At 40.0% G+C, this 27,958-nt stretch overlaps 1 protein-coding gene across 3 annotated transcripts in view; it reads left to right on the top strand.

Annotated features, from left to right (window-relative positions):
- AFF2 (ALF transcription elongation factor 2) overlaps positions 1-27,958 on the top strand; it is a 346,574-nt gene that overhangs the window by 216,912 nt on the left and 101,704 nt on the right. The window lies entirely within an intron of this gene.

Genomic DNA, 27,958 nt, shown 5'->3' with positions numbered 1-27,958 from the left:
AATGCAGATCTGCACGAGCTTAACTGACATTTGTGTAAATACAATATGTTCATTTAAAATTACTTGAAAATTATTCTGGTCGTTCCCCTTAATCTACTAAGGGCACAATTTTAAGTAAATCCCTATAGGGGAAGAAAAATCAATGCAGAGATACCTACATAGGTTTTTAAAATGAATTTAAATATATTGATTCTTAGTGCAAGTTTGCGTACAGGGAAGGACGTGTTGTAGTTGTGTTGTAGCGTTGTGTTTTGTCTGTGACCATGACTAGGCTAGTCCCGCATCTAGTGGGTGCTGAATCCATCGATGTACTCCCCAGGCTCTGAACGTCCAGTTCTTCACTCATAAACTCAAGTCATGGAAGTACTCATTCAAATAAAATTTGTTGAGTAAAACTTTACAAAATTATGGTTAAACAACTAATTCAGTTTTAAAATGAAATGGGTTTTTTTTTCAGATTGAATGAGTATTGGACAGGAATGCTAATGATAAAAAAGATTAATTTGCATGAATAGCATTTATTTATGAAACTTAGTAACAAATTAGTTTTTGCTCTTTGCTATTTGATTTCCAGTAATGGCTTGTTTTTTTTAAAGAATCTAGCCAACTATACCCACTGTTCTTGGTAACAGAATGGGTGCATTCATATTTCAGAACATCTAAGTGATCCAAACCTAACATCGAGCATATTCTGTAGTAAAAAAAAAAAGTAAAAAAATATTATTACATCTTAAAATGATTTTTCTCCTAAAGCAAGTGTATTTGGATTCCACTGTGAAAAGTATTTTAGTGAGTATACCATAAAATACAATATTTCAATAGTTTGTAACCAACAGTAATAGACTTGTCAATCATGGTTTATAGTTATAAGCTGAATTTCAAAAGAACAGTGCTTCAGAGCTCAGTGGTATATAGTGCATTTAATGGGACCAAAGCTCTCTATAGGAAGCCTGATATAAAACCTGAAGACACTGAGTACATTTTATGAACCAGTTGCTCTCTGTTCTGCTGCTTGATCTAAAGTTCCAGTACTATCAATCAGATTTCTGCTGCAATGAACTGCCTTCTTATGGTAGGTGATAGATTTTACACATGAGAGATCAGAGCTGCAATAAAGCTACTTTTATTTTTAGCTTCCAAATGAAGATCAGCTAACCCATTACTATCACTTTTTCTCTTTTACTGCAGAAAAATTGTTAAGGCAGCTTCTAAGAATTTCCATAGGGCTTTGGGAGGTTAGAAGGCAGTCCACTGTGAGACTTGGTATTACGAGGCCAATTTGTTTCTTTAGATCTGCGTGTGCAGTTACCACCACTTTCACTGGGAATTACAGTACTTGAGGACATAATGAAATTAAAGCAGAGAGTGGGGCAGAAAGACCTAATGGTATCAAGTAGAGCTGGATAGTGTGATGCATATAAACCCTGATAGATTGACAGCTCCTGCAGTCATTGTGTATTTTAATAATATACTATTTATCAGATAGCAGTTGTATTAAGAAGGATTCAATCTTTCTAACGTGGGTCAGTTTCAGGGATATTTGATTGTATTACAGTCCAGCTTATCCCCTGTAACATTTGTTGTTACACTGTCAGCACACAGCGTGATCTTACTGACTTCAAAACTGTAGCCCCCGCCAATTCCTTATATATTTTGTCAATGGGATCTGTTATCTGTATTTCAGTTTGATCAAATCTGACTGAATTTGCATTTGTTCATCTGTATGCTTTGTCAGAGACGGTTTAACCTGGACACGTTTCTACTCCCCAACTTTTCTAAGTTTACATGCAATTCAAGTAAAACTTCCATTATATTTTCCATTTACATTGGTCCTAGTGACAGTCTTATAGATTCTATTGGCTTTGTCAGAAATCTGTAGGAATTGGTGGTAATGTGCTTGCATTCACCATATCACTGGGTTATACCATGACTAGTTGAGCGATGTGTGCAGAACAAAGATACTTTACCTTCATAATGCTGTATTCTGCTCCAGCAGCCAAGCTGCCTGTATGTCATTACAGAATTCAGGTGTAGAAACATTGGCATCACTGAAGCTCAGACCAAAGGGATGTATGATCTTTGCAAGATAACCTTTCAGGTGCATGCTTCTAGGGGGAAGAATGGAGGCAACATACCGCAAGACAGATTAATTGGCCAACGTCTTGCTTTTGTAGGGGGTTGCAAGGTGCGTGACTTCTCGTCTAAGTAAAGCCTTCTGAAATACGAATTTCATTCTTTTTATCCTATTTCAATGTACTTCATTACATCCACATGCTGGAGAAACCCGATCTCCAACGCTTCACAGCAGGTAAAACAGAAGGTAGAGTAGTTGGGATTGTGTCTAAATTCTGCACCTATGTTGTACATGAGTACGTGTACATGTAACTAACCTCAGATCCTACTTTTGACTCAAAAATCTTGAAATTTTCAACACTGATGCACATGCGTGTGTCTATACTGTGGTGAATTTTTATAGCTGAAATCCGGCAATGTAAAACTACAGCACTTGGCTTCCCTTTTTTTTTATTACAAATTCACTGTAAATCTCCATTGGATATTGTGCAGCCAGTTTTCAGCCAGTCTACTCTGATTAGTTTATTATGAAACATAGTAAGCAGGAACAGATAAGGTGCAACCAATTGCACTGAGAAGGATTTTCTGTCAACTTCCATGAATTTGAGGGTACGAACTCGGCTCGCGACTTAGGTTTCTGTTATGTAATTACCACTGCAAGTATGTCATCCTCAAACATCCAGTCCTTTTGTTCTGATTTGGTTGTTAGCATTTGGCCTCTGTCCAGTTGGAAACTACCCAGAACCTTTTTAATCAAGCACATCCTGTGTTTCGAAATCATACTGCAGAGTAGTCTTGGGTAGTTTCCATAAAAGCCTAGCTAAAAAGAAGAATGTAATCATAATGGTATTCTTCCCCTGTCATAAAATTACTTCCTATACTTACTGTATTAATACAACATTAAAAGGCCCTTCTCATGGGCTCATTGAACTACCGGAAACCATTTAAAAACTTAGAGCAGCAAATTTTTATGGATCAGTCAAAACCAACTTATTTTATCTTTATAGAGTTTTTGTTATCCATCATACTTAATGATACACAACCTGTGTGGGGGCTAGAGAACAGCTAAATACAGTGGGCTCAAAAACAAAACAAGCAGCTGAAACTCTTTATGCGATATTTCAGCAAGGATTTTTCAAAGGGGGCTCACCACTGGTTTCAGTTGGGCCAGGATTTCACTTCACAGTTCTAAAAAATTTCAGTAAATACCAGTACTTTTCTAATCCCAAAGATTATCGTAATACTTGATGGAAGCCTGTTTGAAAATGGAAATGTGCTTCTTGACATCTAACTACTTTTCATAAGTATCTAATGGCTTGTTGGAAGTTCTCCACTGTGTCAGGGACAGCCACCTGGGAGCATGGAAAACAATTTGGCAGCATGTTCAAGCTATGAATTAAAGGTAATTCACGGTTTGAAATGAACCAGCATGAGGTCCTTATGAAGAGTAATCAGACATCAAGAGGATTTTACGCCAAGGATTGTATATTGGATAATGCGACAACAAGTAATGTTGTTATTCAGAACATTCAAATCAAGAAGCACTGATGAATTCTTAACCTTGAAAGGAATCAGTATTAAAAAACGGGGATTCATTCAATGTTGAGGCATCATTTCCAGTTCAATCACATGAACCAAAAATGTAAAATTCATCTCCGACTGGAATAGGAAGAATGTTTATATTTCTATACCCAACTCTATATCTGAGTTCCAGTCACAGTCCAGCCCAGGTGTAATACACTGAAGAAACTGAAATTTTAGTATTCCTAATTAGAGTTTTTAATCGATCATATTAAAGCATAAGAGTGTCAATTGATCCCACAGTGTTGATAGCTGGCTTTCTTTTATAGCACACGTTCATTTTCACTTAGTGAGTGTGGCAAGCTTTAATCATTAGCCTAAGTACTGCCTGTCTGTTAGAAGTAGAAAGTTCCAAAGATATTCCCTCTGGGTAAACTGGGAAAGTCATGAATACAGGGGACTTACACTGCCATGTACAAATTATAATAAGTGAAATAACAGTGGCATGTAATTGGAACTCCATTAATCTCTGGAGAGCTCCAGTGTACCATATTAAAGGGACAAAGAGCAAATGAAAATAGAAGGGTCTGTTTTGGTAAGATGTCATTCATCTTTCATATTTACTGTTTTGTTAGTTTGAAGTTTGCTTTGCATCCTTTTGCCTCATAAGTTCTTGGGTTTGGAGCAATTGTCAAGATCGTATCGTTTTGTTCCTCACTGCCGCAGGCTTTTCCTTTTGAGCAAAGTACTAAGTATTTGGGACTAAAACATACAAGCGTTTCCTATGGACAGTTGCCTATAGAAGCAAACTTGCAAAATATTTCAGCTGCTGTGAAATACGTTAAAATCCAGTGTCGTAATTAAAAGCCCTGTATCCTTGAAGATAAGCCCATTATTCAAAATAATTTCTAAATTAGATTTTTAATTTGTTTTCATTATTCAGCTGGCTCACATACAGTTTAACCTCCCTGTCAAAATAAAATTATTTCCCAATACATTCTTTTCCATGATCTCTTTCTCCTGACATGTTTATAAATCAGTTTAAAAGATTGTGGGAACAAAACTAAATTAATTCTCTTATATTTTGCTGATCAGTGTTGAATAATTTTTCTTGACTATCAGACTTACATAATTACTGCCTTTAAGAATGCCTGAAACAAGCTAACCAGCTGCATTCTTGCCAGCGTTGCTGATGGCAGCTCAGGTGAGCACTGAACCATTTGAGTTTCCTCTGATACTGTATAACCTTCCATTAAAAATTCAACATTTATTTGCCCTAACTAACAAGTAGCAGTTGAAATATTTTGTTCTCAAGTAGGATGCACTACTGCGTCACTGCCAAATGTATGCAACCACTGAACTGCGACCATTGAAGTGTCAGTATTAATAGAGACAGGTAAGTGACACACATTAACGTGTTTGGATTCGGGATGTATTTCCCTGTCCGCTGTGTATCAGTTCCCATTTTGGAAACTGGTTAGACTGCAAATCTGCCACAGGTTTCCCTGCATTTAAAGAGCTTTTCCACAGGCAGCAGCGTATGTTGTGCCTTCATGGCTTAAGGCCAGTCTCAAACCGACCTCCCAATTTACATTTCTGTGGGATGGAATCACTTCCGAACTTCAGTGCAACTTCAAACATTCATTTTGAAAAACAAATGTAGTCGGTAAATCTGAAAATGTAAATCAGGATAGAGCAGAGTAAGCCACCACACTCAGTACCTCTCCCACCCATTTGTTTTGTGAGCTGCACGCTTGCTGATAAAATGCATATAAACTGACTTCTTGCTTGGCTTTCTGGCCACCATAATTTGGACCTCACCCTGCTCCCTTTTGTCTTAACTCTGACCTGTCAGTAAGTTTCAGGTTCAGAGCCAAGCCATTTCTCTCTCTGGCTCTTTCCTCCTGATGCTCTTCGCTATAGTCCCTTTCATTCCTACTGTCATATCTTACCGGCTTTATAGACTTCAGTAGCCTGAGACAAACTGAGAAAATTGTCACCTAGATTCATCTGCACCAGGCTGCAAAATAGTCATAATCGGAAATGGGTGATAAGCTTGAAAGAAGAATGGATTTTGCCAGGATGCTTGGCATTCATAATACCAGAGTGAGCTTGAAACTCCCAATTTGTGTCCTAAATATCCTAGGTAAGACTAACAGCCACTTTTCCTAATATCACAACTTAATCCTTTGCATCTTCCCTCTGAATCCCTCTGACAACCCCAATAATCCACAACATTTTTCTCAGCTTTACACTCTCCATCCAGAGGAACTTATATTGCTACCATTATCCTTGGGCTGAGGGCTCAGCAGGGCTCCAAAGCCTATCAATTTTCTGGCCAGAGGGCTTATTTTTTATGAAGTGAAGTTCTCACAACACCCCATGGGGCTAGGCCACGCTCACTGCATTATCCTCCGTCTTGGATAGCCCTCGGAGCCACAGATTCAGAATAGCTTTACCTTACAAATAGATCCTCCCAAACGGTGAAAAAGGAAAATATTCCCCACTGCTGGGCTAATTACTGTTCTAAATTCCTGGAGGAAGAACCGCTTCCCTCACTTGTGTCCGTGCATCTTGGAAAAATGCATTTTGAGACTTTCCTAATGCTGTAACCACAGCTTCCCAAAAAAATGATGTAGCCCTGGAGGAGGAGGGAGATGTCTGTAGCCTTACGCCAGTAGGTGCAAACCAATTGTTTAATTAAAATCCATGTTATGGAAAACACAGGAGGGGGCCTAGAAAATTGGCAAATAAAAAGTTATTTCCTAATTTCCACAGGAGCTTTTTATCCTTCAAGATAAAAATAGTAAACAAAATCTGAAAGTAGTTCAGCTTTCAGGAAATCGTCCCTTGCTGGAAAGTCTTGTTTAGTCAAAATGCTTCACAAAAAGATCTTTACAGGTTTTGAAAGAAAGATGTTGACTCATCTACCTCACCTTGACAAGAAAGACTTAAATGCGGCTGTCAGGCTCATCTGAGTCTGCAAAAGTAGTAAGAATCTCCAGTAACGAGGGGATTGCTTTCACAGCTATTTACCTGTTAGACTCTACCGAGGTATTTGCTTTTTGGGTATCCCTGATAAGTTACATGCACCTACCTGTGTTTTAAGGACATATATGTGCTTTTCTGCAGAGAGAGAGGAATGCGAATCAGTGCTGCCCATATTTGATTTAGCATGAATTTCAATAGTTCCAGACAAATTTGAAAGCCTATACAAATCATATAGCTTCAAGTCTGGCTGTGTGCTAGACTGGAATTTTTTGTTAGGTCAGACCTTTATCTCAGCTTCTTTTTGTGGCTCTTTATGGGGAGATTGAAGAGGAACTGAAACTGGTGACCTGTCTTGACCTTTAGTACTGGATTAAAATTCCAACTTGCTGCCATGGCAACGGGGCCTTGAAAATTAGATCCTGACAGAAGCAGGGAGAAACTTAAAACTGCAACTGCTGCACTGAACTGAAGAAAGGTTGCTTACAATTGTCAGTGACAGGCTCTTAATTCAAATAATCTGCCTTTCCCTGGACTTAAAAAAAATAAGGAAGAGAGAAATGAAAAAAAACCAAAACCAGAAAATTCTGTCTTGATTTTTTTTTAGGCATAAATCTTTTGCGATTCAAAGTAAAGCACACACTGCAGAATCCAGCACAGACTCTGATATTAGAGGTGGCAGCAAGCAAACCTGCATGGCGAGAAGGGAGCCAGACATGCACTTGCAAAGGTCTAAACCACCCAGACCAGACTGGTAGCAGGAGCCAGACAGTGGCCAGTGTTAAATCACAGGTTAACTTTGTATTTTTTTCTCCTTTAACCTGACACCAGGGATCAAAAGAGACATCAGTGTCGCATCTGACTCCCAGGATCCATGCAATTATCTGTTCTGTAGATGTAAAGGGATAAACATAAGCTAGATAGTGCTATTTCAGATCAAGTGTGATAAAAGTTACTCATTTTCCAATCTAATCAATGCAACAGTCAGAGGGAGATGATAGTGCAAGTCCTTCAATGCTAGGGGAGGTTAAGTTGGTTTTACCCCATGGAGAGCAGAATGCAGCTGTAACCTGAAGGGAGAAGGTGCTGAGGGTCACCTAAAGGATTTCCTGCTCTTTTCCACTTCACCCAGGAATCCCCCTCATCCCAAAATCAAATAACCTTGACGATCAGGTGGCAAGACCATCTCATGTTAACCTGTAGCTTTCCCAAACACCCAAGGGTCCTGAGGATGCTCTGAGAGCCCTGCTCCCCTTCCCAAGGTGAGGAAGGACCAGAACGACCCCCCCATCACACAGGGGGATGTTGCCTCCTAGCAGCCACTAGCCCCTTTTTCTGAAGTCCCTGTAGGGATTTCTGTCTTCTTCACAAAAAAAAAAAATCATAAAAATATATGGGGTTTACATATCAGATAAAGGACGTTTCTTAATGGACAAATAGGTACTGTTGAATTGGATTAGATGCTCTGTACAGCTAGATAACTGCTGCAGAATCAGATTGGATTGTAGGTACTATATATAGCTAGATGAAAGTTTTAGATGGCATTAAATTTTTGGAAGAGAGAGTTTTGTCAAAGCTTAGTGTCCAAACTTACTGCAAAATCCTAGGACCGTGTTTGGAGTCTGAGTTCAAGTAGAAGGCATGCACAGAGAGATACTTCCTTTAGTTTTCTTTAGACTGTACTACCAAAGTATTGGACTTGCTATGTATTGGTGTATTGTATAATTATAGGATCAGAGGAAATATTACAGATGTTCACGAACACAAAATTTTGGGTAATGTGTTTTGTATCATTCACTGCATGGTCTAGAGATCATGTTTATCACTGATACTGTCCATTATTAAGGGCAGGTAAGCATGAAGCAAGTGCAGGTTGCGTTGAAATAATGCGTTGCATCATCTTAACAAAACACTGATTTCTGGAGTAGACTGTTGACTTGATACACAGCAGAAACTGGGTGAGTAGATGAGCAGTTTTCTAACAACGGAAAACAAAATCCACTTAACATTTCTCAGGCTCTGAGTTATGTGCTTCAGTAATGTCAGACAGTTAAAAATAGAGGCCATTATTTGAAATTTCAAGTGTCAAATTAATTCCTAGAGTAAGTTAGTTATTTCAGAGGAGTTGCTGTCAGAGATGAATTTGGCCCATCCTGTTGTACACTTGCCACTGTTACCATTCCCTGCAAAGCACCACTAATTCTGCCTTAATTACTGTCAGAGTGGACTATGGAGCCCTGGAGTATCTGGCAATAAACTTGCATTTTGCTGGGAGGGAAGGTAAAGAAACATTTAAATAGGTTTTTAAAATAAGCATGAAATCTCTGAAGATGTACTGTTGTAGTGCATGCTGTATATCAAAATATATAAGCATCTAGTTGTAACAATGGCTTTGTAAACACATTACTGAGCAAACTATGAAAAGTAATCCACCAAGGGGCTGTTTCCCTAACTCATAAGCACTAAGTTAAGAGACCAGTGCCATAAAGTAGATATGTGCTGTTAAAAAATACTTCCTTTTATGTGAGATTATTTTGTGGTAAGCCCAATAGATGATTCCTTTTTTATTTTTAGATGCATATCTTTTAATGCTTGGAAATATTTGTGTTTAAGGCAAAAGTCAGCCATCCTCAGAAAATCCATGAATAATTTATTAATATGTGAAGATGGGGCACAACAATGCTTAAGGGTGGCATGAAAGTGCCCACACGCACCTCACGTGGGCAGCGTGTAGCAGTGTCATTCAGTCCTACTACAGCTATCCGCTAGCTTTTTATGGAATTACAATATTGCAGTGCCTAATGAGAAAAGCCTTCAGCACTGTCATTCCTTTTAGCAGCCTGCAGGCATGGCCTGAGGGGCGGTTGGAGCCCACCTCCCGGGGCACGCAGAGCCTCCTCGCTCCGAGCCCTGCGGTGGCCTGGTGAGCTTTCGACTGCTCCAGGGCAGCCGCACCACAGCAGGGCTGGAGGCTGCTTACCCAGGAGGAGCACAATGTCTTAGAGCCGTTTTGGAGGCCACAGTTTCCAGCTAATCTTGGCAAGGCTGTCAATCACATGTGCGTGTCGCTTGCCTCCGTGTCCCCACCCCGAACCAGTTCAGAGCAGCCTGCTGCAAAATAGAAAAGGCGTGAGGTAAACCATGCCATGGTATGAATAGTTCTGATCTCGTGTTGGCATCGTGCCTCATGCCTGGCTGGGGAGCCTTCCCACCACGCGGCGTTCACGGATAATGTCAAGGAAAGGGAGATCACAACCAGAGGATAATCTGAATTCTGGGTTGATAAGCTTTTCTGCATTCACCCATCATGTCTTCTTTCAAAGCAAACAGCAATGTTCCTGGTGAATACAGGGGGAGTTTGCTCAGATAGTGTGCAGCTGGCTCTCAGAGGGATTTTATTCAGGAAATTGCAAAACTTGAGTAAGAAAGGGTGTTAAGTGAATTATACACAAACTGGATATGGAATTAATCTGCCATAGCCAAAAACCAGTAAAAGCTCATGTATTGCCAATTGCTGACGTTTCGTGCAGTTTTGTAAATTGTGCCGCTATGCAAACACTGAGCTAAAAATCCAATATCACCTTCCTTCTCCAAAATACAGAACTTTCTATGCTATTTTGCTGTAGCCGAAGTGTTACATGCTATTGTTATTATTATTAATTGACTCTTGTGAATTAAAAAAACTACACAAGAATTGATGTTGGTTGGATCCTTGGTAATATATGGTATGCAGCTCAGACTGATTAATACCAGTGAGAGAGCATTCATTGATTTTGTTTGCTTTGTCTCAACCAGTAGAAAAAGTACCTATTTAGGGGATTGGAGAAAATTTATATAGTTGAAATCTCAGATATGGCTGGTCGTGGTGCTCTTCTTAGAAGTAATGGGAGATTGAGACTTTTCAGAAGAAAGAGCAATATGCCTGGTTATGAAGATTTTGCAGGACTTGTTTATTAGTATAACGAGATGGTGTTTCAGCATTGCTGTGTTTTTAAAGACTGAAGGCTTTAATAAATAGCTGTTGTTCATCTGCGGTAAGTTTTTTAAAAGTCTATCCTGATAGGTAAAATTACTTTACATGTAGTCTACCGAAGACGCACCATGCGTCATATTAGAAGAAGAATAAAGCAAACACAATGAATCTGTTAAATCGTAATGGCTCCCAATCGTGACAAATTTGCAGATTAAAGCTCACTGAATACACATTTAAATGATAAACGATAATGGCTTGGAAAGAGCCATTATGATCTATTTCATCGATAATCCACATTTTTTGCCTTGTAACTACACCAAGGATGAACATAATGGATATTGCCTGATGAAAAAAATATTTTGTTTATGAAAGAGAACCAGAGAAAAGAAATTCTCAGATTAACAAATTTAAGTGGTTGTTATTGTTTGTTTATATTGTTTATACATGACAGATTTTTCCCATTATTAATATTAATCATTTACAGCTCCCGAGCTTGTACTCAGAAAAAAGCATGTTTAGTCTTAGTATCCCTCAAACTGCAGTTAATTTTACTGAATTTCAGAAAGCAGAAGTAAGCAGAATGAAGCAGGGATGCAGAATTAAACATTCAAGGTTTCCTACTGCAGATTGTTCAGCCTTCATGAGCACCCAGTCCCACAGCGTCTTTGAGCAGTGTTCAGTGGGTTTCTCACAAACCTGTCATGTTTCCCATGCAGAAACACATGCACGTTTTCTTAATTTACTGTGCGCTGGGATTTCCCGTGCCTGCCCAGGACAGCCTTCAGGGTACTCCAGCAGTTCCCAAGTGCATTCAGTTCAGCCCAGACGGTGCTGGTGTGTTTTGGCACACACGGACATGCACCTGTAGAAGACCTGGTGGGGCTTTGTCGACAAAATCCTCAAATTGTGCTGAAACAAAGCTTCCTGCTGAAGAAAGAGGAGGGGTGAGGGTAGAGCCAAGTGTGCTGTGTTGCCAGCTCTTGGTTGTAATCTCATGTGCACATGCATGTGATCTCATGCCTCATCGGGTTAGGACTTCAGTGGCGAGTGCCTTTAGCACTGAGTTCCTGAAGGCCATTTATAAAGCAGCAGTGAAGCTCTGTGTGGTATGAGGGATGACAAAGTGCATCTTTGTGGGATATTCTGACTGGAAACTAGCACTTAACTTAAAGCTGAAATTTTTGAAATTGTCTGTTTTCATATGTGACACGCAAAAGCTAAATCTGCTAAAAGAATGAACTGTGAGGGATTCTTTTGCCTTACTGTGTTGCTGGATAAATTGAATGAGTTAGCAGTGGAGCAGGATCTCAGCACGCTTAGTCATAAAAGTCATCTCAGTGAAGTTACTGGAGTTGTTCAGCTGAAGGACATGAAGGTCCTTTCAAGAACAACGTTTACCAAGTACTTCTGGGCATTTTCTGTTTTCTGGTGACATACCATTGCAGATTAGTACCGTGGAGCCATTTAACAATAAACAAGACTATTGGAATGTCATCTGAGAAAAAAGAGCAAGATCCAGTTCTAGGGCCTAGATAGCCCTCTTAAAAACATCCACGATTTAGGTAGCTCTCTTCAAGAAACATTACTTGTTATTTCGCTCTTTGATATCACGTAGCACACAATTCCCACCCTTCACCTTAGATGTTTTCACCAGGAGCAAAACCCTTCAAGTGGCTGTTGTCTCGGGCAGTCGGTATCTGTAGCAATTCAGCGTTAATAGCATCCCCTACTACCACAATGTTTTGAATTATAGAAGAGACGGTGGAGGGCTTTTTAACTTTGAACACATGCTTTATGTAAATACTCAAGTAAAACATAAGCTTGCAGTGAATTTTTGTAGCCCTTCTCTTCCTGCCAAGATATCCCTGATGCCTGTGGCTGAGTCTCGGAGGCTGGGGTGATGTGATGTCCAGAAGTGCCCGCGAGGATGAGCGCCGTGGGGACGGCCGCGGCGTCGCCGTGCGTTGGAGCTCCCTGAGGCAGCGCTGAGGAGCAGGGCCGTGGCGCTGCTGCGGCGGTGTAACGCTTGGCGGAGTGGGGCCAAGCGCAAGCTAAAAATCCCCTTACAGCACACAGTGACGCACTGGAGGCACGGCCTTAATTCTTCGGAGGTGTGAAGGTGACCAGGTATGGGAGAGGCCGATTTCTCCTCCTGCCCTGGCCGTCCCGTGGGTACTGGTCTCAGCGGCCTCCGGCAAGCCGAGCACAGAGTTTTGGGCCCTGTGTTTTGATAACCTGGTCACTGCATGTGTGGCCTGCTCCGGCCTCCCAAATCCCTGCGGTCACGTGAGGTGCTGTTATGGCCCGGCTAATGACTTAAAAACTTCTCATTAAATATTCCTCTTGGCAAAGTTTGGTTCATAGATGCCCTCAGGGGGGAGGGGTGGGGGGGGTGTCAGTCCTGAGTGTTAAAAAAACAGCTCTATTTTTAGGCTTTTTTCCATAATAAGGTTTTCTCAAATGACTTGCTGCAATAAATGGGTCTTTTTAAATTCGAAAAGTTCAGTTCTAAGTTCAGGGGTAGCCCTCGGGCACTGTGGTGGAAGATCCTTGTACATATTACAGAGTGATTATTGACAGAGTTTAACTTTATTGACCCTGCTCTCCTAATTCCTAACAAATTTTCTAAATGTGCTCTTTAAAATCCCTACAGAGCGCTGCAGACTTTGGGTAATTCCAGAGCTGCGTCTGAGATTATTGCTTTATTACCTTCCTTCTTTCCATCCCCTTCCCCAGGCTGACTGGTCCTCTGACATTTCTTTTTTAATATATTCTAAGCAGAATATGTGTGTTTGTCCTTCCTACAGCTTTCCGCTTAGCATTTATCCAGCACATCTGATCTATTCTGTTGATTCAGGCACTTTCCACTCCTGCTCTAACCCATTGCAGCGATGTAGTTGCCTATGCTAAAAAAAAAAAAAAAAAAAAAAAAAGTTTTTTCCAGCAATTTGATAGCTTTGCCAATGGGTTCAATGAAAACAGATGACAAGTTTATTCCTGTATTGACAACTGAGAATGTTCTGAATATCTGTAAACTTTCTACTTGTCCGACTTCTCTGAGCAGACTCGCGTCTCTCCTCTTCCCAGCACCTGCCGTGATACAGAGTTTCTTGCTGGAGGGTTGACTTGACTCGTTTTCCCCCGCTGTCAAGCTTGCACAATTGAGGGATGAAAGTCCTACTTGAATCAGTAAAGAAAAACTGAATATTTAATTCCTGCACAGGATTCTGGGGTTGATAACTTATAGCTATGCATCGTATAAATTAAGTACAGTTTGTGCTTAAGTGCTTTTTTATTAGACACTGCTGAGATTGTTAATAGCAGGTACATTCTTTGAATTTTAGAGAAAGTTACTTGCTCTGAAGTGGTTGAAAATCAAGCAATATGTCTATCTTTAGGTAGGAAATAATCCTGAAAATGAGAAGGACAGCGTGTTCTTCCTTATTTAATCTTTCCACCTTCCTTGGAAATAACTGCATTGCATCAATACTCAATACGCCTAGCAATTCAAAGCATTTTCTTAATCTCTCTTTTTTGCTATGATGGCAAATTAAGCGCTTCTTTTAAGGGTTAATCTTAATTCATACGAAGTTTTAGCGTTCTCTCGTATGTGAGTTAATAGAAAAATATTGTCTGTAAAACATTGCCTAAAATTTTAATTTTTGTCATAACTTTTCACAAAATTTTCACCTGAAAATTGAGAGGAAATATTTACTTTTAGAAAAACTTAGGTACTTTGGGTGTCTTTGTGCCCCCTTTCCATTTTTTTCAGAAAAAAGAAGAAATCTTAGGTTAATTACACAAATTCTCCCTAATTCTGTCCAAGCAGGATGTGTAGTTGGAGGCACAGAGGTGTCCAGAGGAACTTCTCTGGGTGGTGGTCTTATTTCTCGTTGAATGTGGCAGCGCTGGAGGTACAACTGTTGCCTGTATAATCCTCACATGCATCGTCATGAGTCAGAAGATGTTTAGAGAAGAAAGCAAGGGAAAGTAGGAAAGAAAACTGAGGAAAATCAGCTTAACTCTGCCCAGTCAGCATCAGCTCTGTTCCTGTTTCTGTTGCAGCTTTCTCTGTGGGGCTAAGGAATTGCCTTAGAGTAAGTTTACACAGTTGGTTGGTAACTGTTGTTGTGCAAAACTTCACTGTCAGTTCCTGACCCACTGAGTGCACGGCCTGATAACCTTACTCGTGCTCCTCACGAGTTGGCTTGTCCAGGTGTGCAGTTTGTGTGTGTGATGCTTTAAGTCAAGACGGGTACTAATCGTGTTGCTTGCAGTACTAAAGAGCGATGTTTAAATGGTACAGGGATGAGCGTGGAATAGAGTAGATGAAGGAAAACACAGATGTTGGGGGAAGATGAATTTGTTGTTAAGGCACTGGATTGGTGGTCAGGAGAACTTGATTTTAATTCCAGCTCGAACAGGGACTTCCCATATGACCTTTTGGAAATTTATGTTTCAGTTCTCAGTCTGTAAATAGGAATAATGTTTTTTCCCATTCCCTGTCTTTTCGGTTTAGCCAGTACAGTTGCTAGAGCAAGGACTCTTTTATACAATGTCTTTGTACTGACCTAGCACAAGGGGCCGTGTTCTCTCTGGGTGCAGCCACATGTCTGTGATATGACCAAAGGTGTGGTTAGAGAGACAGAGGGGAAAAATGTAAAACTGCGGAGTGGATATACATGTCACTGGTTAAGAACTTCTGGAATTTAATACGGGATGTTTGGGATAAACCTAATGAAAACATTGCCTGGTATAGATTTTTATAATTTCTGTGAACCTCTGTACTATAAGAGGCTTCTGTAAAAAAAAAGTTTGTTTAATCTCTGTTAAACTCTAATAGGACTTTTTACATAAGCTGGTTTTTAGCATGCATTTGGGATGAGTGCATTACCCATGAGCAGTGAACTCACGAGCAAGTTATGCGGGTAATCCCAAATGAGTGCCAATGAAACTTTTATAACACATAGCATCATTATGGAATTTGTTTATGCCACATGTATTACAGGGGAAAAAAACCCTATTTTGGTCATATATTAGAGAGTTTATAATTTTTTTTACTGGTGCTGTTTTTCACATCCCTCTGCCTCTAAAGCCAAGCTAAGTGTATAGCAGCAATCCTAGAAGGAAGGGAAAATTAGAACAAACACATGTTTGAAATCTCTCTGAAAATAAAACAAGGGCCAGATTCTAATCTCCTTACTCATACCAAACACCACCTTACTCACCGAATAGCCCCATAGATTTCTTTGGGACCATTTGTCAAGTGAAGTGCTATTTGACATGTGCAGCAATACCCAGAATTGCCTCAATCTAAACTAGCTTTTTCCATTTAAGCCCTCCAAAGCTTGCTGTCTTCAGTGGTTAGAAACACATATTTATGGTTTTTTATCACATCAAAAAGAAGAATTCTCACACTGCTTAGAGGGCTTGTTTCAGCCCCTTTTTAACAGACTTGGGTGATGCGAAGCAGAATCCCAGCACTTTTATAAAGGTGAGACAGAGAAAAGCCCACCTAAACGGGTGGCTGGCAGGCTGAGCACGCTGCTTCCCACCCCATTCGATAGGTCATGTTTGGGCAGCAGAGATAAGGAATTTGGGCCTTCCACTTTCACCAGCTGGAATCAGCAGCTTTACAAACCCCACCTCATACCACTGGTACAACAGATGTAAACCTGTCGCGCTGATGTAATACCCTTCTCCCCATCGCTTCGGCATATTAGCTGCCATGTCCCATATTCAGTTCCCGTCCTCTTGGGAGCAGTTATTTCACCTTAGAGACTTGAATCCTATATCTTTCTTACTGTAAACACAGTGCATTGTAAGAGAGAGTTTTTATATCTCTCTTTTGTTTTTCTGCTGCCGTGTTAATTTTATTGGCAAGATTGTAGATCCTGAACTAGTAGGCAAAAGTCAACAGAAGAACTCGGTTTGATTTTATTGAGAGCAGGATCAGGCCATAAATGTCCTGGGTTTGTTCCTCTGTCTCACATAAAATAACTTCACAAATAAAATGCCCTATCTGATGATGGCTAATCAAGGATTGCTGCTTAAACTCCACACATAACCTAGCTATCTCCACATTAACCTCCTCCTTTCATTTCCTTGGTTATGTTGAATAGGAAACAGTTATTGAACTGCAGTTATGTTCACAGAAACCATTTGATTAATTGGCTATGTTTTGAACTCTTGTGACCTGAGGTTGAAATATAGCTCAGACAAAAGTGACAGAAGCCCAGCGATGGGATGGGGCTATAAAAGAGCACCAGTAAACTGTCCGTGGGCAGCCCATATTCACATTCATGTTTACCCTTGTGGAACTTGCTAAAAGTAAAGACAGATGTCCAGTTTATCTCATGGAGTCAATAGCAATAATATGTACGGATGCTGCTCACTACGAGTTGAGCCTACTCCTGCTGTCACTATGTCTTTATGCGTCCACAGGGAGAAAACCTGGAAAGCAGGGAAAAAAAATGTAAGTATTGCCAGAAATCCCTGTAGGCTATCTGAGAAGGAGCGGATGTGTAAAGCATTTCTTTCTGCATAAACATTTAGAAATCAAGCTCTCATAAGTCAGGGATCCACCAAATGTGGTGTGAAGAGGCAGATGAAGCCTGCCTTCTGGCATGCCAGCATTTGCTGATTGATTTGGAATGCAGAAGGGCCCTTTTTATTTTTATTTTAAAATTTGAACCACATCTTAATACAAATCAGGTGAAAAATAAATTGAAAAATAGCTTGAGATTACAGATGTGCCAGCTTCATATTGTTCAGTTTAGCTGAGGTCATAGTCAAACCCATCAAGTTCACATCGTTTAGTGTACGACCACTGAGGTAATATTCAAACAAAAGAAAAGCAGTCAGAATACTGATATGCTCCTACTTTGCCAGCTGGCCTCATTCAGCTGTACAAAGCACACTGGCTTCAGCTATGTAAGGAACTCTAAATCAGTAAGGAATACAGGTTTTTAAAAGGATATTCTGTTCCAAACAGCCTATTCGTGCTCCTGCTCTCTGACTTTAGATCAGTCATCAAGAGGAAATACCTCTCCTAATATGCAGCTTCATAGTCTGAAATTTAAAATGTAAGAGCTATGCTAATGATGATATAGTTAATTTAGACAAAGGAAGTTTTCAACGGGGGACATTTGTATTCTGCTCAGTGGTTTAGAAAAAGCTTGAATTTCCTAGAAAGCCTACAAGTAGAATTACTGGCATCCGTTCCTCCTCCATACTGGTGATGTTACCATGCTGGTTCCCTGCACACAGGTATAGATTTATGTAGATTAATTTGGTATAGTACAGTGAATTGCCGCTATGATATATATTTTAGAATTACTTCCTAGCACAGCCTAATGGCTGGAATCAAATAAAACATAAAAGTAGATTTATATAGATTGCTGTATAAATCAGATAAAGCTTTATGTTACCTAGCATTGGTAATGGAAGCTTTTCCTGCAAATAATATAGAAGTTGTTCATGTAATATTTTCATTATTTCAGTGAGAGTAAAGAAACAAAAAAGAAGAAAAGAAATAAACAAGTCTATTGGGCTTAGCCACCATTAAACATCATTAACTACAATTTTGCCTGACAAGTTCTCTCATCTGGTGATGGGTGAAATGGTAGAAAAGTAGACTGAACAATTGCATAAAGCCAAGTGAAATATGCCCTTGTATTCTAAGTGTGCACAGTTCAGTCAGTTAAAATAGAGCAATTTATTATACTTTAGCAGCTTGAGCTTAATCTGGTTTTAAATAGATTGTTTTTTCTTTTAACTGCTTGCTGAGATTTAACTGGTTTGAGAAGACACATGACGTAGCGCTACGCAGTCTCTTGCTTGCTCTCTCACCAGTTTACTTCGAAATAACTTTAGTAGAGTACTGATGATGAAAATAACTCACAGGAAATGTAGATGAGCCTTTAAACAACAGTGAATATATTTGGTTTGTTTGAAATGGGTGGATAAAGGCTTAATGAAAGAGACAAGAATACAGAGCGGAGAGGATGGAGGTGGGCGTAGCAGGCGGAGCGGTCAGCAGCACCCTTCTGGGGATGTGGCACTGGTGCATCCACTTTTCTTAGGCTTCTCAAGGTTAACAGTGCTCAGCATTTTGGGGCCAGCCTATCAAATGGCTTACTGGTCAGTTTTTAATATCAAACTGCTACTGTGAACCAGTCTGAAACACTTTGCCATATTGGCCACCCGTTGTCAAAATGAGTTGGGAATGTTTATCAAAATATCCTCACATAATATAGGCAAAGCTCTCACCTGCCTGCATTCAAAGTGTGCTGTGCTCTTCCTCGAGGCGGGGAATATATGACCTTTACCTAGTGGAATATTTTGACTGTAGACATTTTGTTTGATACTATGCTGTAGTTTTCCACTTATTCATTAGATCCCTCAGCCTTTGTGGTTTTTCAGAGGTAATTCTGTAATTACGCCAGCTGTGATAAATACTTTCTTGAAATCTGACTTGAAGAAATTTAGCTCAGTCCCTTTGCATGTGGAAGGAAATAAGCATCTAACTTAGTGTTTGCACTGTTGATTGATACAAGCAGCCATGCCAGATGCATGGGTAATTACTTGTGCGTTTATATTAGATCCCACAGAAATGGAAGAGGGAAGTTTTTTTCAGGAAATTTTGTGTGTGTGTGTGTGTGTGTGTGTGTGTGTGTGTGTGTAAGAAGTTCAGCAACCAAGTGACACCAAATTCTTCTTATAACTGGGAAGGGGACTCGGGCTGGCACAGGCTGCACTAACAATAGGATGATGGACCCTTTCACCTTCAGGTTACCAGTTCAAATACAAGGCAGATTTGTAGTGAACAGAAGTCATTACACTCTCAGAGCTCTTCAGTGGCCTGTGTGAAATGAATTTAAGGTCTCAATGAGAGTCTAATGGACATGTGTCCAAATCCAGAAGCTGTAATCCTAATTAGCCCTCTTGCTGATAGTGGCAGCACAGAAGCCAAGGACTGAATGGGCATACCGATTGAACTTCTCTCCTTGTCCAGAGCTGGATTAAAGACCAGTAAGTAGATCGTAAGATGTTTGTGTTATTGCTGCACATGATATGAATGTTTTCTGGATTGAGAAGGGACTGCAAACTTCAAAAGCATTCAGGGAGTCTTAAGTCTCCTAAAAAGCCCTAAGTTAACTTTTTTTTTCATTTAGAGAAAAAAATGTTAGCAATGTTTGTTGAGCTGGCTGAAGCTTTGAGGTGTCTTAACTAAAATAATAGGGAAAAAAGTTTTAATTAGAAGTCAGAGAATACCAGGAAAATCAGTAGAGACACTGTATATACTGTTACTTCTTCTGAAAGACTGTTTAAACAGAAGCAGATTCTCTGGTCTTTAAAATGTATTTTCTTAGAAGAAATTTGCTGTTTCCTAATAAAAAGGAAAAAGAATAGCCCTAAAAAAAAAGAATATGCCCCCATCTGACTGCCTGAAGCAGCTCTATGACCATGAGGATGTGTTGTGATCAGAGACCATATATTGCTAAAACTCCTTGATGGAATGAGTTTTAATTTGGTTTACAGAAAGCTTTAGGGGATATGGCTCTCTACAAATTAGACCACAGGAGCTATAAAATGAAGGATGTCCTCCCTAATTAGAAACAGTGGAGCAGCCTGGTGTTCTTCCTAGTTATAGCCTCGTGGGTACTCTCTCACAAGTGAACTCTGGGCAATGGACGCTTCTCTAGTAACTGTTATCTGTCTTTTTACTGGAGTTTATCTGCTGTCCAATTTTCTGTCTCCAGTTCTGAACACGCCTTTCTACATAGCTGTAGTAAACTCTTAACTGAAGTTTTGAATGGCTGCTGCAAAACAAAAATTCGTATGTTGCTCGGTGATTAGCCACCACTACCAGACTAGCTTATTTATTTTAAATACTAGGAAATGGTTCTCAAACTCAGGTGAACATGGCAGTCAGTTTAGGGGGTTCCTTTTGCAGCGTGAGGCTGTACTAACTCTGTTTTCTCATTCCTCTTCTGTTGAAGTTAATGAGAGCTCTAAGGAGAGGAATCTAGATGGACTGAAATAAATTATGCTTTATGGTAATCATATTCAATTTTCTAGACACATTTTTTAACAAGAAAGCATTCATCAAACTGGGATCCAGGATTTTGGACAAGAAAATAATACAGTTATTTAACTATGGCTAGAAAAAAAATGGTGCCTGCAAATCTAATAGTGGGATGTCTACAGCTTGTCATGTGTGCCAAACGATAAAACCAAATTTAAGCATAACTGCAAAAGGCATAAATGCAGAACAGTAAAAAATCAGCTACAAATGTATTTCCAAACTGCATGTGACTGGAAAGCTGAGTGTGGAGCTGAGCTGGGAAGTATGCTGAGGCTGTGCTTAGGCAGCTGTAATTTGACTTTTTTAATTGTCGGTAAGGGAGGACATCCAGGCTCTTAATTCATCAACATCTTTTCATGTAGACTTATATGGAGTAGGACCAATGACTGGTCCAATGAAAGCTTTAATTTACTTGTGACATATTGTTTCCACTAGGAGTTGTTACAGATCAATCTGAGAACAATTACTAGGTGAATAACAGAGAGGAAAAAAAAGTCAAGCATTGGTCTGGAATATAAGTAAAAAATGGAAATTTAAAATCAATCAAAATATTTACTTTGCTGCCCAGCACAAGGTATTACTGACAGGAAAGGGCTGTATTTTTAAGTGTGATTGCTGTTGAGATTTTACCAGAATATATAACTGAACATGTCTCATGACCGTCTTATTTTCGTGTAGTATTTCATCCTCTGGCTTTGTGGGGGAACTTTATTCCAAGAGAGCTCACTGGAGACTGAGTGACAGATCAGGCTGTTGTCCCACATTCCCTTTCTACTAAATCACAGTTTTCTTTAGATGGAAGGTGGCTATTGTGAAGCTGTCAAACTGAGGAAAGTTAAATGGGCTGAAGTGAAGGCTCGTGTTAACAATAGCAGCTATCTCTGTCAAATGAAAGCTCAGCAGACAGTTACAAGGCAATTCGGCACTGATGGGTGGTCGATTAAAAACAACAAAAGGCAAGATGAATGAAAGGGGAAAATCCCTATTACTTTGTGGTAGGAGCAAGGGGAAAACCAAAAATAAAATAAAAAGCCCACCTCACCCAACCCCGTAGCAATTGGAACAGACTTGTAGTTAGCATGACCTTCATCATCTCAGATACGGCACAATAAAACTGACAAGATTATTTTCTCTTCAAGCAGTGCTGAGGTATTTTCATTGGCAAAAATCTGGAAAAGTAAAATAAATGCAGAGTTCAAGGCGACTGAAGAATTCTTGAATCTTATAACAGCTGGAACGTAGTGCCACCAGGAAAAATAGCTAGGTGTTGTACTAGAAAATTATGAGTTTATCATTTTTTTACAGTGTCATATCTGAGATTTTGAAGGTTACGCTACAGACAACCAGAAGAGGATTAGAGAGAAATTATCTTTGAGCTCAAGGGAGCACCAATTTAAATTGGATTTGAGACATAACTTTTGCTTTACCTTAGGAGATGAAAGGTAGTGTTGTGCCCTGATAGTTACCCAACTACCTAACCATATGTATCAGCTGGATTAGTGTGTAGATTAACAGCCCGCGCACCAAGTGCAAGGTGTATCGTGCAATTTCCTCTTCGTGGGACTCGTCCTCTTTCCGTTGAGCTAACATCAAAACTCAGCAAAAGTGGGGAAGGCTTTGCAGCTTGCATGTCAGACGGAAGCTGAATGTACATGCTTGTTCCTCAGAAGACAATTGTCACTAAGACTTAGACTTGCTACAGCAGGAGTATAAAGTAAGACGAGAAAGTACAAAAGTAATAGTACGGGGAAAAAGGCACATTATGTCCTTGTAACTGTCCTGATAGAAAATCGAGTTTTGAAACCCTAATGAAATTTAATGGGAGGCAAGCACCTAGACCCACTTAGATCCTGTGAAATTCCCATTCCTTTTCTCACAATTTAAATGCTAGGAAACATTCCGTGGTGAAATTCGGAAAGCCAAGGAAAACAAATAGATTCTTACATAGCACACAATTAGGACTCAGGTTGCTGCCAACAGTGGAGCCAGGGTTCAAAGAGATTCTGAAAAAAGACTGAAATAAAGACTTTGGGAGACATATGTGCTGCATAAGCATAATGAACCAACGTCTCATTCAAGTTATATTCGGAACAATAATTCAGTACTAACAAATTGTTTCATTGAACAGTTGTCACAGTCTCCTGTGACAAGATGCAGAACTCGATGTACCACAGGTCTGATCCCGTCTGACAATTTTGACATATTATTATACTATTATTTCTCTTTGTAAAGTCATGACGTCATTAGGCTTTATCAATGAAATTAAGTTTAGTCTGCATCACCCCTAGGTTTTGCCCTTTGAAGAACAGATTTAGTGTCCATTTATCAATTTTATGTACTAATATTCTTGTTTATTTGTTTTATAATAACAGTGAGGTACTCTCGTCATGGACAAAGAAACCAGGTGCCGGGCCTGGTATAAATGTACAAAAAGAGAGGCAAAAAATTGATATTCTGGAATTTTCTCGAGGTTTTTATAATGATAACATGCATTTCATCTCATAACTAAATGAGTTTGAGAGTATGAAAAGAATATTAACCTGCCTCTCAGAGAATCAATCACAATGTTCCTCAAAGGCTTTGTGGTAAAGGAAGACCAGAGTGGTCTCAGGATGACCTCTGGGAGAGAGACGTTAAAGCAGGGAGCTGCTAAAGGAGGTCGTCTTTCTCCTGATCTCAGAAATGTCAGCGTAAGTCGTGTTCTCACCAGGATCAGAACCATGAGAGTAACTTGCAGGGTTTGCTCTCAGTAATTGGGCATAAACAGCATCTGTGGGTATCTCTCCTGTAACCTTTTAAACCAATAACTGAATATTTCTTTCTTGGTTCCTCCCAGCTTCATTCTTCTAACAATGGAGAGGGCTCTGCAAGCACAAATTAGCAGGCAGCTCAAAACTAACCTGGGCTTCCTAGGGAATATAAAGAACGGAGAGTATTTGTACGTGGGGTGTGTGTGAATGTGGGGAAATGCTAGCTTTTCCAGAGTTACAGCATTTTCAGCGATACGGAAAAAAATAACCTTTGCAGATTTCAGGCCAAAGTGTGGTTTAACCATGTGGCATAATTTATAGGGTAAACAAACTTTCAGTAAGAGCTAACTATATCAGAAAACTTGTTTAACATGCACAGAAGGCACTGTTAAATTATTTCAGTGCCATAACTCAAAATGCTGAGGAAAATTCTCCTGTATTACAGCCAGTGCAAGATTGGATCTGTAGCCAAGTACATCAACATAAATGTTCAGCTGTCTGGGGAAATACAAGTCTTACACTGTTACTTAGGGGAAAATGTGCACAGACATGGTGGAGCCCCTTATGAAACAATCCTCATTTTGTTAAACAATAGGATCAAATTTTCAATCAGGTTATCAAGCATATTGCATTCTTCAAGCTTGCCAAGCAAGGAGAAGTATCAGCATGAAGACGGATATATTTTTACAGAATTAATGATGTATGAAATCTGGAAGTGGAAACATACATTTTCATTTTATCCTCTAATTTTTCTTTTTACATTATAAGTGAAAGGAAATGCTTGGAAGTATTTGCAGTTATTCATATCTGTTTATCTTAGAGTGATTATCAGAGCAAGCAGTGTCAGGCATTGTGTTTGGATCTGAGCCTGAAAAATAGTGCTTGCAGGAGCAAGGATTACTTGCATGAGTCAGTGTTTTCAGGACTGTGCTTGGTATTTGATTTCTATCATGCATATTCAGTGCCTTATAAATCACCCAGATTCAGAAATCATTTAAGTATTTTATTCATTTATCCCCTCTATTTATATTAGTTTTAGTCTTGCTTGGTTTTATCCCCTCTATTTATATTAGTTTTAGTACTGCTTGGATTAATCTGGTTTTACATTTTTAGATTGATCCACAGAATGTTCATTTAAGGCTAGAAGGGAACTGCCCTACTGAAGATTCATTTCTCTTTGCAAAATTTGTTTCAGATCTGTGGGACAGGTATGGATTCTCGATGTAGGATTTTGCAGCTACAGGAGAAGTGGCTTTAAAAACTGATCAGAAATTTATTGCAGGAAAATAAAGCTCACCTTCCCCAAGATTACCTTATCTTTGCTTTCTACAGGATTTTGCTGATTGATCAGCCCTGGACTGCCTTGTGTACCTGGCACAGTCCAGCAGTGTATTTCATACAGGTGTAATGCTTTTGCGGCATTGAAAACCCCAGTCAGTTCTCTCATGCACACATAAGCGCCTGGTACTTGCTTTATGGCCGACCTTTGCTCTTTATTCACCGTGCACCATCAGCAGGCCACTACACAGGACTTGCACCCCCTCTTGGAATCCTGCTTTGGTAATGCATGCCCCTGAAAATCTCTCTTTAAGTCAAGCGCTAAGCTTAAAGCATTCTTTAAAAATCTGACGTGACAAATTTCACTTCTCTCCATATGAACAAATACCGTTTCTGAAGCTAAAGCTCCCATTCTCCATGGCCTAAAACATCACTGAAAACCATGGCATGGCTGCATTGCGTTGCCTTTTCAGTATCTGCCACTAGAAGACCTCCCCCTACCAGTCTTTATTAAACATCTCGAGTCTTCCTTTTGAACAAGTAAATAAATACTTTACAGTTTTATAAAGTTATTGTTCATTTGCACTGAAATGAAGCAGCCAGACCCCTTTATTGGGTTACAGGACACTCATCCCGGACAATTCATTCTTGAGGACAAATTGACCCCAGGGATTCAAAAACCTCTCAACCTGAGATCACTGTCAGAGAGTCTTTGTTGCCATTCCTCCACTCATCTGATTAGTTAGGGTCCACTTGCACTGAACTGTTTAAAATACAAGGACATTGGTCACACTGCAGCTTTTCTAGAGGCTAGTGTTGTGAAAGAAACTGGCAGGCTTTGCCTTCAGCTTGCTTCTTGCCAAATACTCTTTATCCTTTCTGTGAAGGGTTGAGCAGATCCCAACAGTGCCTGAGCTTTTGAGGATCTCTTGAGTTCATTTTAGGAGTTTGCAAGTTTCCTCACATTAGCAAACACTGTAATTTGAGTACACTTCTTCTAACGGTCAGTTAAAAAATGATGTTTCTACTAAAGGAAAATCTGCTTTGTATCAGGAAGAAAAAAACATACATCTGCTCCTTTCCTATCCCTTCTATTCTTCCTCCAAAGCAAGGCTGGCACAAGTGCATATTCTACAAAAGCACAGTGAGATACTTGGTTTTAGTTTGCCTTTGGCATTTTCTTCCTCCTTTTCTTCCACCTCTGCCTTCTCTTTTCCACTTTTCTATTACTACTTTTTACAGGATTTTTGTTCTCTGCTTCCTCTGTTCTTTTGTCCCTGTCTCCTTAACCAAGACATGACCCTAATGGCATCCATGTTTGAGCTGGAAAACTCTGATGGGCCTAATACTAGACAGAAATAGTTTTTACTAGACAAAATTGTTTTTTCCTTCTACGTGCACTTAAGCGATGAAAACTGAGTGAAAAGCTCCCCCATCACATTAGAGTGCTGTGAACGCATAGGAGGTGATGTCTGCACTGGAGAAGCATTAACTGAGCAGTACCCTTTTGCAGACCTGTGTTTGGTTTCAGGGCATAAACATATATTGGCTATGAACACTGTTCAAAGACCTTGTTAAGGAATGGAGGCTATGGAGGGAGATAGTTCTCATGTTAATTGTAGTCAAGAGGTTGTTGGGTCTTGTTGTGGTTAAAAGAGTTTAAAGTAGGGAAATGATTTGTGAACTGGGGATAAATTGTCCTCTGTTGAACTTTTTATTTACTTGACACCCTGTTCTCAGCACCCAAGGTCCAGGCAGCTGCTTTGATTTGTTCACTCAGAGCTTTCTCTGAGGCTCTTTTGGCTTTTCAGATCCACCCTTATTTGTGAAGTGTGGATAAAGTTGACTCATCTTATAGAGGAAGACTGCAAAACCACCCCCATCCTCCTGAGGCCCTGCCACAGGACTGTGCCAGGGCAGTGAGAAGAAGGAGGCAGGGGTCCCTCTGTGTGCGTTATGCTGCATATTGGAGGTGTAGGACACCCATTGCCTTCATTGGGTACTGCGAATGGGCTGTGGTTGGGAGGGGACAGGCGGATACTAGTCCCAACATCACACACAGCTGGTGTGGAAGGGCTGTGGGTGCCATTGCAGCTCACAGACTGGAACAGACTGGCGCTACTGGTGAGCTGCCGTGCAGCCTTACCCCATAGCAGGCACTGGACAAGTTTCTCTTCCTCATCACCCCACTGCCCAGCTCCGCGCAGTCCTAATACCCATGCTGGAGAGGAGCAGAGTTCATCTCAGTCCATACTGCCCCTGTAAAGCGCCTTGAGGACTCGGTGTCATTCTTGCCGCTAACACTGACGTGCAGTCTCTCTCCGTGACACGGAACTTTGCAGACAGCAGTTTGGAATTAGAGGCAAATAGTTCAAATGGCAGAAAGAGCTGCAAAAATGTATCAGTATAAAGGTTTTAATGAACAAAAAAGCTGCTTCCGCTCCAGACCAGGTTACTGAAGCTTAAGATTTACCAGACACAACTAATTTCCAATCCGCAGAAACAAAAGAACTCTGCTCTTCAGATATGAGATTAGTCTATGTGAGGGGAAAACAGAGCACAGAGGAAGATGTGTGAATGTCATGTTGGTACTGACAGCTCATCAAACAGCTCCTTGAAGGACTCACTTTGCTACCAGATTAAAAAAGGAATAAAAGATAAAATAATATAATCAATGAATAAAATTAATGTCCTCCCATATGCACTGTAGAACATTGGATACACGAGCCAGTCCTATATTATTTGTTCCATGTTGAACAACTCTCTAATATTAATTTTCTGGTATGATTTTTTAAAGTCACCTTTGCAAGTTGCTATAGAATTATCAATCATTGTTTAACTGTGCGCTAAGTTCCCAAAGCCTTTGTGTGTAAATATGCCAACTGAAGGCTTGTTTACCAGAGAAAATACTGGTGCTCTGGCTAGGAGACAGTTTTAATCAAACACGGTTGCAGTAAGCAGGTGTTTTTCATGTGGAATGTATTGGAAATTAGTATGTATCACAGAAATGCCTCTTGGACTATATGTTGCTCTTGATAGATAGCAGAACCCCAAATCATAGCAGCTGTTGTAGTTGATCAAAGGGAAAATAGTAAAAGCTTTGTGCACACTGGCAGAATTTGGCACGCCAGAAGAGGTGGGGTCCTCATTTGTTTTCTTCAAAAACTTCAAGAATACAAGTTTTGCACTGGTGTTTTTAGAAACCGTTATTAGTCCCTCCCCGTATTTTTCCTGGACCCATACTTTTCTCTGTTCTTGTCTCTCTTTTCTCTTTCTCTCACCCCC

The sequence above is a fragment of the Nipponia nippon genome, unplaced genomic scaffold (genome assembly GCF_047370975.1).
Source record: "Nipponia nippon isolate SJK-2023a ecotype South Korea unplaced genomic scaffold, ASM4737097v1 scaffold_12, whole genome shotgun sequence".
Lineage (NCBI taxonomy): Eukaryota > Metazoa > Chordata > Aves > Pelecaniformes > Threskiornithidae > Nipponia > Nipponia nippon.
Note: the sequence above shows the minus strand (reverse complement) of the source record. Positions and strands in the feature narration are given on the sequence as shown.